The 8,135-nt window shown below is 48.8% G+C and overlaps 1 pseudogene; it reads left to right on the forward strand.

Annotated features, from left to right (window-relative positions):
- The window catches only part of LOC137318158 (beta-1,3-galactosyl-O-glycosyl-glycoprotein beta-1,6-N-acetylglucosaminyltransferase 3-like), a 97,011-nt pseudogene extending 92,184 nt beyond the window's left edge, over positions 1 to 4,827 (forward strand).
- Positions 4,828 to 8,135: the final 3,308 nt, after the last annotated feature.

Below are 8,135 nucleotides of genomic sequence, written 5' to 3' on the forward strand. Positions count from 1 at the left end.
TAGTTATATCTGGAAATCGGATCACATATTTGCATTTAAAATACCGGTGGAAGAGCAATGAGGAAGTTGGCTCTGTGCAGGCTGGTGCTACTGATTTCAATCCTGGGCGGGCTGTCTTTGAATTTCCTTTGTCGATACTTTTGCCAGAGAGGCAATCCATTGATAAACTATAAGAAACCAGTTAAACTAAAACCAGCTGATAATGAGCGATTTACATCCCTTGATTTTTCAGAAAACAACTCGAGTTGTTTGAAGATAATTAGTGGTGAACCAAAAGCCGTTGAAAACGCACTTTTAAAGTCGATTACAACCGCCAACATACATAAAGTCTTCACTGAAATCGATTATTTAAAAATGATCCGAGACTGTGATTCTTTTGTTGAAAACCGCAAATACATCACTTTCTCCTTAAGCACCAAGGAACGCGATTTCCCTCTGGCCTATTCCATGGTGATCTTTGAAAAGATCGAGATGTTTGAGAGGCTCCTAAGAAGCATTTACGCCCCTCAGAATGTGTACTGCGTCCATGTGGACAGGAAGTCTCCAAGGCCGTTTCACTCGGCCGTCCAGGCCATCGCCTCCTGTTTCAGTAACGTCTTCGTTGTCAGTAAATTAGAGACGGTGACGTACGCCTCATGGTCCAGAGTTCAGGCTGACCTGAATTGTATGGAAGAGCTGCTGAGGAGCTCAATCCCGTGGAGATATCTCATCAATGTGTGTGGACAAGACTTTCCAATGAAAACCAACCGAGAGATGGTCAACGCTCTTTTGGCCATGAACGGCTCAAATGTTATCGAGTCAGACCCTCCACCGGAATATAAACAGGTAAATGGTCCATCCCTCCGTCCGTCCCTCTGCCCGTCCATCCATTTCCCCATTCCTCACTCCACCTCTCCACCAATCCATTCATTCATCCCTCCCTTCCTCCATCACCCATCATTCCCTTCATCCTTCCATCCCTCTATCCTTCCACCCTTCCGAACCTCCATCTCGCCTTCTCTCTCCCTTCATCCCATCGTCTCTCTGTACCTCCATCCATCCATCCATCCATCCCTCCATCCATCCCATTTTTCCTTCCTCTCCCCGTGCCTTCCTCCATCCATCTCTCTCTCTGGATATTCATACTTCCATCCATCCCACCATTCATCCCTCCCTCCGTCCCTCTCTCCTTTACTCCATCCATCCATTCATCCCTCCCATCATTCCTGCCTCTCTCCTTGCATCCATCCATTCAACTCTCCCTCCCTTGATCCATCCATCTTTCCATCTCTCCCTCCCTCCATCTATCCATCCATTTTTCCATCCATCCATCATTCATAGATCCATCCCTCCCTACCTCTCTTCGTTCCTCCATTCATCCATCCATCCAACCATCCATCCATCCATCCATCCATCCCTCGGTCTCTCGCTCCCTCTCTCCATTCCTCATTCCATCCAACCCTCCATTCATCCATCCATCCAGCACTCCCTCTCTCCCTCTCTCCGTTCCTTCATCCATCCATCCATCCCTCCATCCGCCAGTCAATCCATCCCTCCCCTCTCCAGCCATCTATCGATCCTTATCTCCCCCCATTATTCCTCCCTCTCTCCGTTCCTCCGTCCATCCCTCCATCCATCCATGTCTCCCTCCCTTCATCCATCCATCCTTCCATCCATCCCTCTATCCATCCATCCCTCCATCCATCCCTCACTCCCCTATCCGTACCTGCATCCATCCATCCATTCCTCCATCCATCCATCCATCCATCCATCCATCCCTCTATCCATCCATCCCTCCATCCATCCCTCACTCCCCTCTATCCGTACCTGCATCCATCCTTCTATCCATCCATCCCTCCCTCCCATCATTCCTCCCTCTCTCCTTTCCTTCATCCATCTATCTATCCATCTAACCATCCATCATCCATCCATCACTCCATCCACCCTTCCATCCACTACTCCTTCTCTCCCTCTCTCCGTACCCTCATCCATTCATCCACCCCTCCCTCCCTCTCTCTGTACCTTCATCTATCCATCCATCCCTCCCTTCTTCTCTCCTTACCTTCATTCCTCCATCCATCCGTCCATCTATCCCTCCCTCCCTCTCTCTGTTCCTTCATCCATCCTTCCATCCATCCATCCATCCATCCATCCCTCTATCTCTCCGTACCTCCATCCCTGCCTCCCTCCAGTCCTCCCTCTTTCCTACGTTCATCTCTCACTCCCTCCAGCCCTCCCTCTCTCGGTACCTCCATCGCTCCCACCCTCCCTCCTTCCTCCCTCCCCCTCTCCTTACCTTCATCCATCCATCCTTCCATCCATCCATCTATCCATCCCTCCCTCCCTCTCTCCAGACCTCCACCCGTCCACCCCTCCCGCCCTCCAGCCCTCCCTCTCTCCGTACCTCCATCTCTCCCTCCCTCCAGCCCTCCCTCTCTCCGTACCTCCATCTGTCCCTCCCTCCAGCCCTCCCTCTCTCCGTACCTCCAACAATCCCTCCCTCCCTTCCTCCCTCCCTCTCTCTTTACCTTCATCCATCCATCTATCCATTCCTCCCTCCCTCTCTGCGTACTTCCATCCATCCCTCCCTCCCTCCCTCCAGCCCTCCCTCTCTCCGTACCTCCATCCAAAGGAGTTTTCTATCGGTTCACCCGCAATAGTATGGTTATCGTCGTTTGGCTACAGAGCGTAGCGAACACGTGGCCTGGTCCATCCGGGAGGCAGCGAAAGTGCTTCAATGTAATAAAAAGGGACTGAATGAATATTTGAAGTAGTGGATGATTGAAACTTCCATATCATCAGACTGCAGTGACACGACCCGTCACGTGAAGTAGAGGGGGTGTGAAACTACCCCCTGCCCGTGGTCTCAAAAGTCCCGCTTCACTGCATTCGAGAGTCAAGTCCTGACTAGAATGCCTCATGCCCGACTATCTATAAAAAAGAAAGAACTTGGAATTTTGTAGCGTCTTTTCCGACATCAGTACTGAGGGAGCGCTGCACTGTCGGAGGGGCAGTACTAAGGGAGCGCTGCACTGTCGGAGGGGCAGTATTAAGGGAGCGCTGCACTGTCGGAGGTGCCGTCTTTCAGATGATAAGCCAAATCGAGGTCCCGTCTGTTCTCTCAGATGAAGGCAAAATATTCCATTGCACTACTTCGAAGAAGAACAGCGGAATTCTCTCTGGTGTCCTGGGTAAATATTTATCCATCAACCAACATCACTTGGCTAGTATCGCATTGTTGTTCGCGGGATTTTGCTATGCGCAAATTGGTTCCCGAGTTTCCTACATTGAAACAGTGACTACACTTCAAAAAAGTATTTCATTGATTGCAAAGCGCCTGGGACGCTTTGCAATCAATGAAATACTTTTTTGAAGTGTAGTCACTGTTTCAATGTAGGAAACTCGGGAACCAATTTGCGCATAGCAAAATCCCGCGAACAACAATGCGATACTAGCCAAGTGATGTTGGTTGATGGATAAATATTTACCCAGGACACCAGAGAGAATTCCGCTGTTCTTCTTCGAAGTAGTGCAATGGAATATTTTGCCTTCATCTGAGAGAACAGACGGGACCTCGATTTGGCTTATCATCTGAAAGACGGCACCTCCGACAGTGCAGCGCTCCCTTAATACTGCCCCTCCGACAGTGCAGCGCTCCCTTAGTACTGCCCCTCCGACAGTGCAGCGCTCCCTCAGTACTGGCCCTCCGACTGCGCCTCACTCCCTCAGTCATGCCCCCTGACATGGCAGCACCCTCTCAGTACTGACCCTCCGAAAGTGCAACACTCCCTTAGTACTGCCCCTCCGACAGTGCAGCGCTCCCTCAGTACTGACCCTCCGATAGTGCAAGTCCCCCTTAGTACTGCACTGGAGTGTCAGCTTAGATTTTTGTAAGAAATCCCTTGGTTTGGGCACGGGAATAGAAGGATTTATTACATTGTTTACAAACCCTGACATACGTTCCTTTCAGGTGTGATTGTTGATTGGATTATTTCATCTCACGTGTTGCGGGTGATCGGAGTAATTCTAAGTAACTAACATATTGAGCTAATCGGGTTACAGCTCCCATCTCATTTCCCTTCAATAGGCCATTAGCAGCAGTGCAATGAGTTACCGCCTTATCATTTCTGCAAGATTTCCTCTTTTGAGCCGCTCTGCGTATCAGAATTTTCAGCGGACAATTTACACAAGAAAAAAAAGTAGATAAAGGCTAAAGTGACGAGAACATTTCAGTTTATCATTACTGCTGCTAGTTGTGATATGGTCGGAAAATGAGGATTAAATTGAACAATTGCTCTTTGTGTTGACTTTCAGAGGCGATGGAAATTTCATTATGATATCCGTGGAACTGTGGTCATGACAAATCGAAAGAAGAGCCCCCCTCCCATACGCAGCCCCATGTTTGTGGGGTCCGCATACATTCTGGTCACCAGAGAATTTGTGAGTAATTTATTTGTGAACTCGGAAATCCAGGCGTTCTTCAAGTGGTCGGAGGACACCTACAGTCCCGATGAACACATCTGGGCAACCCTGCAGAGAATGCCCGAGGTACCCGGCTCCATTCCATACAATCCCGGGCACCGCAGCGGGAATCCGAGAGTCATTACTCGGACAGTGAAGTGGTCTTCAGAGGCCGGTGATGTAGCGAAAGGAGCCCTTTATCCGCCTTGTACAGGAAGGTACCGCCATCAGCTCTGTGTATATGGGCCTGGAGATCTTCATTGGATCGTCCAACAGAAACACTTGTTCGCGAACAAGTTTGACCCTGAAGTGGACAACACAGCGGTGCAATGTATGGAGGAATATGTCCGACACAGAGCGATTCACGAAACAGGACGTCAAGAGTGAATGGGAAGATTTGGGCCTCAGGCAGAAGACAGGACTGCAACAACAAATGCATTAAGATTGCGGATTGATGGCAATGAGCTGAATAATAATGGAGTAATCGGGCGCAGGTGGACTAGGACTGCAACACTAAGCAGAGATTGAATGTGCAACAATATACAGAGAAAGACAAGAAGAAATGGGTGGAACAGAAAGATCAGTAATAGTGGATGAATAATTAACTCAAACTGGAGCATAGTAAGAATAGGACGGGAACAATAATTTACACTTATGCATTGTAATCGATGAGTTTGTAACGGTGGCTGCATCATTAGTTCAAACTGGTGCATTTCAATGAATACGATTGTAACAGGTGTTGCAGCAACAATTCAACCAAATTAAATGGTAAAATTACACAGAAGAAATATCTATGATTCCACTAACAAATTGAGAGATTTTCTGCGATTGCAGATAAACAGTTATCTCGACATTGGTGCTGTCGAAATTAGCCAAGAAATGGTAAAGGCTTAAAGCATCCATGTGGAATATTTGTGATATTCCCCTGTCCACTATTTTGAGTTGCCGTTATCTTATTTAAAGTGAAGGGCTGTAAGCTGCAGTATCCCGAACAGGAGTGACTCAGTGAATGAGGAAATACCGACCACAGTTTTCATTGAGAAATATCTCAGACACAAAGGCCTGCCCTGCAATGACTGTAATGAGGCTTGGAGCAGTATATATTTAAAACGTGTAAATGACTTTAACGGTCCACGATAGATTGGGAATGCACAGGGGAACATGACTGTCAAAACCGGGCATCCATGAGGCGCTGTGGGCCATCAGCAGCAGCTGAATTGTATTCCACCACAATTTGTAACCTCATAGTGCGGCATATCCCTCACTCTACCATCGCCATCAAAGCAGATGACCAACCCTGGTTTTATGAGGAGTGTGGAAGAGCATGCCAGGAGCAACACCACACGTAGCTGAGAATGACGTGCGAACCTGGTGAAGCTGCAACACAGGACTAAATGCAATGCTAAACAACGCAAGGAACATGCGTTTGAGAGAGCTAATCAATTCCACAAACAACGGATCAGACCAAAATTCTGCAGTCCTGCGACATCCAGATGTGAAAGATGGTAGGCAATATGCTCTGGGTGGGGGTCTTCAATGTCCATCACTAAGAGTGGCTCGGTAACACCACTACTGACCGAGCTGGCCGAGTGGGCCCGTGGCAGGTGGTGAGCGAACCAACACGAGGGAAAAACCTACTTGAACTCTCGCTCACCAATCTACCTGTCGCAAATACATCTGTCCTTGACAGTATTGGTAGGAGTGACCACCGCACAGTCCTCGTGGAGACGAAGTCCCGTCTTCACACTGAGGAAACCATCCAACACTATCACCGTGCTAAATGGGCTAAATTCAGAACAGATCTAGCAGCTCAAAAGTGGGCATCCATGAGGCGCTGTGGGCCATCAGCAGCAGCTGCAGAATTGTATTCCAGCACAATCTGTTACCTCATGGCCCGGCATATTTCTCAATCTCCCATTACAAACAAGCCAGGGGACCAACTGTGGTTCAGTGATGAATGTCGAAGCGCATGTCAGGAGCAATACCAGGTGCACCTAAAATGGTGAAGCTACAACACAGGACTACATGCATGCTAAATAGTTGAAGCAACATGCTATAGACAGAGCTAAGTGAATCCACAACCAACGGATCAGATCAAAGCTCTGCAGTCCTGCCACATGCAGTCGTGAATGGTGGTGGACAATTAAACAACTAACGGGAGGAGGAGGCTCTGTAAACATTCCCATCCTCAATAATGGCAGAGTCCAGCACGTGAGTGCAAAAGACAAGGCTGAAGCATTTGCAACCATCTTCAGCCAGAAGTGCCTAGTAGATGATCCATCTCGGCCTCCTCCCGATTTCCCCACCATCACAGAAGCCAGTCTTCGGCCAATTCGATTCACTCCACGTGATATCAAGAAACGGCTGAGTGCACTGGATACAGCAAAGGCTATGGGCCCCGACAACATCCCGGCTGCAGTGCTGAAGGCTTGTGCTACTGAACTAGCTGCGCCTCTAGCCAAACTATGCCAGTGCAGCTGCAACATTGGCATCTACCTGACAACGTGTAAAATTGCCCATATAAGTCCTGTCCACCAAAAGTAGGACACATTCAATCCGGCCAATTAATGCCCCATCAATCTACTCTCAATCTTCAGCAAAGTGATGGAAGGTGTCGTTGACAGTTCGATCAAGCGGCACTTACTCACCAATAACCTGCTCACCGATGCTCAGATTGGGTTTAGCCAGGACCACTCGGCTCCTGACCTCGATACAGCCTTAGTCCAAACATGGAAAAAAGAGCTGAATAACAGAGGTGAGCTGAGAGTGACTGCCCTTGACATCAAAGCAGCATTTGACCGAGTGTTGCACCAAGGAGCCCCAGTATAATTGAAGTCAATAGGAATCGGTGGGAAAACTCTCCAGTGGCTGGAGTCATATGTAGTGCAAACGAAGATGTTAGTGATTGTTGGAGGCCAATCATCTCAGCACCAGGACATTGCTGCAGGAGTTCCTCAGGGCAGTGTCCTCTGGCCAAACATCTTCAGCTGCTTCATCAATGACCTTCCCTCCATCATAAGGTCAGAAATCGGGATGTTCGCTTTTGATTGCACAGTGTTCAGTTCCATTCGCAGCACCTCAGGTAATGAAGCAGTCTCCACCAGCATGCAACAAGACCTGGACAACATCCAGGCTTGTGCTGATAAGTTGCAAGTAACATTCGCGTCAGACACTTACCCATCTCGAGCAAGAGAGTTTATAACCACCTCTCCGTGACAGTCAACGGCGTTACCATCGCCGAATCCACCACCATCAACATCCTGGGGGTCACCATTGACCAGAAACTTAACTGGACCAGCCACATAAATACAATGGCTATAAGAGCAGGTCAATGGCTGGGTATTCTGCGGTGAGTGACTCACCTCCTGACTCCCCGAATCCTTTCCATCATCTGCGAGCATAAGTCAGGTGTATGATGGAATACTCTCCACTTGCCTGGATGAGTGCAGCTCCAATACACTCAAGAAGCTCGACACCATCCAGGACAAAGCAGCCCGCTTGATTGGCACCTCATCCACACAAAACATTCACTCCCTTGACGACCGGCGCAAAGTGGCTGCAGTGTGTACCATCCACAGGATGCACTGCAGCAACTCGCCAAGGCTTCTTCGACAGCACCTCCAAAACCCGCGACCTTTACACCTAGAATGAAAGGGCAGCAGGCACATGTGAACAACACCACCTGCACGTTCCCC

The sequence above is a fragment of the Heptranchias perlo genome, unplaced genomic scaffold, assembly GCF_035084215.1.
Source record: "Heptranchias perlo isolate sHepPer1 unplaced genomic scaffold, sHepPer1.hap1 HAP1_SCAFFOLD_66, whole genome shotgun sequence".
Lineage (NCBI taxonomy): Eukaryota > Metazoa > Chordata > Chondrichthyes > Hexanchiformes > Hexanchidae > Heptranchias > Heptranchias perlo.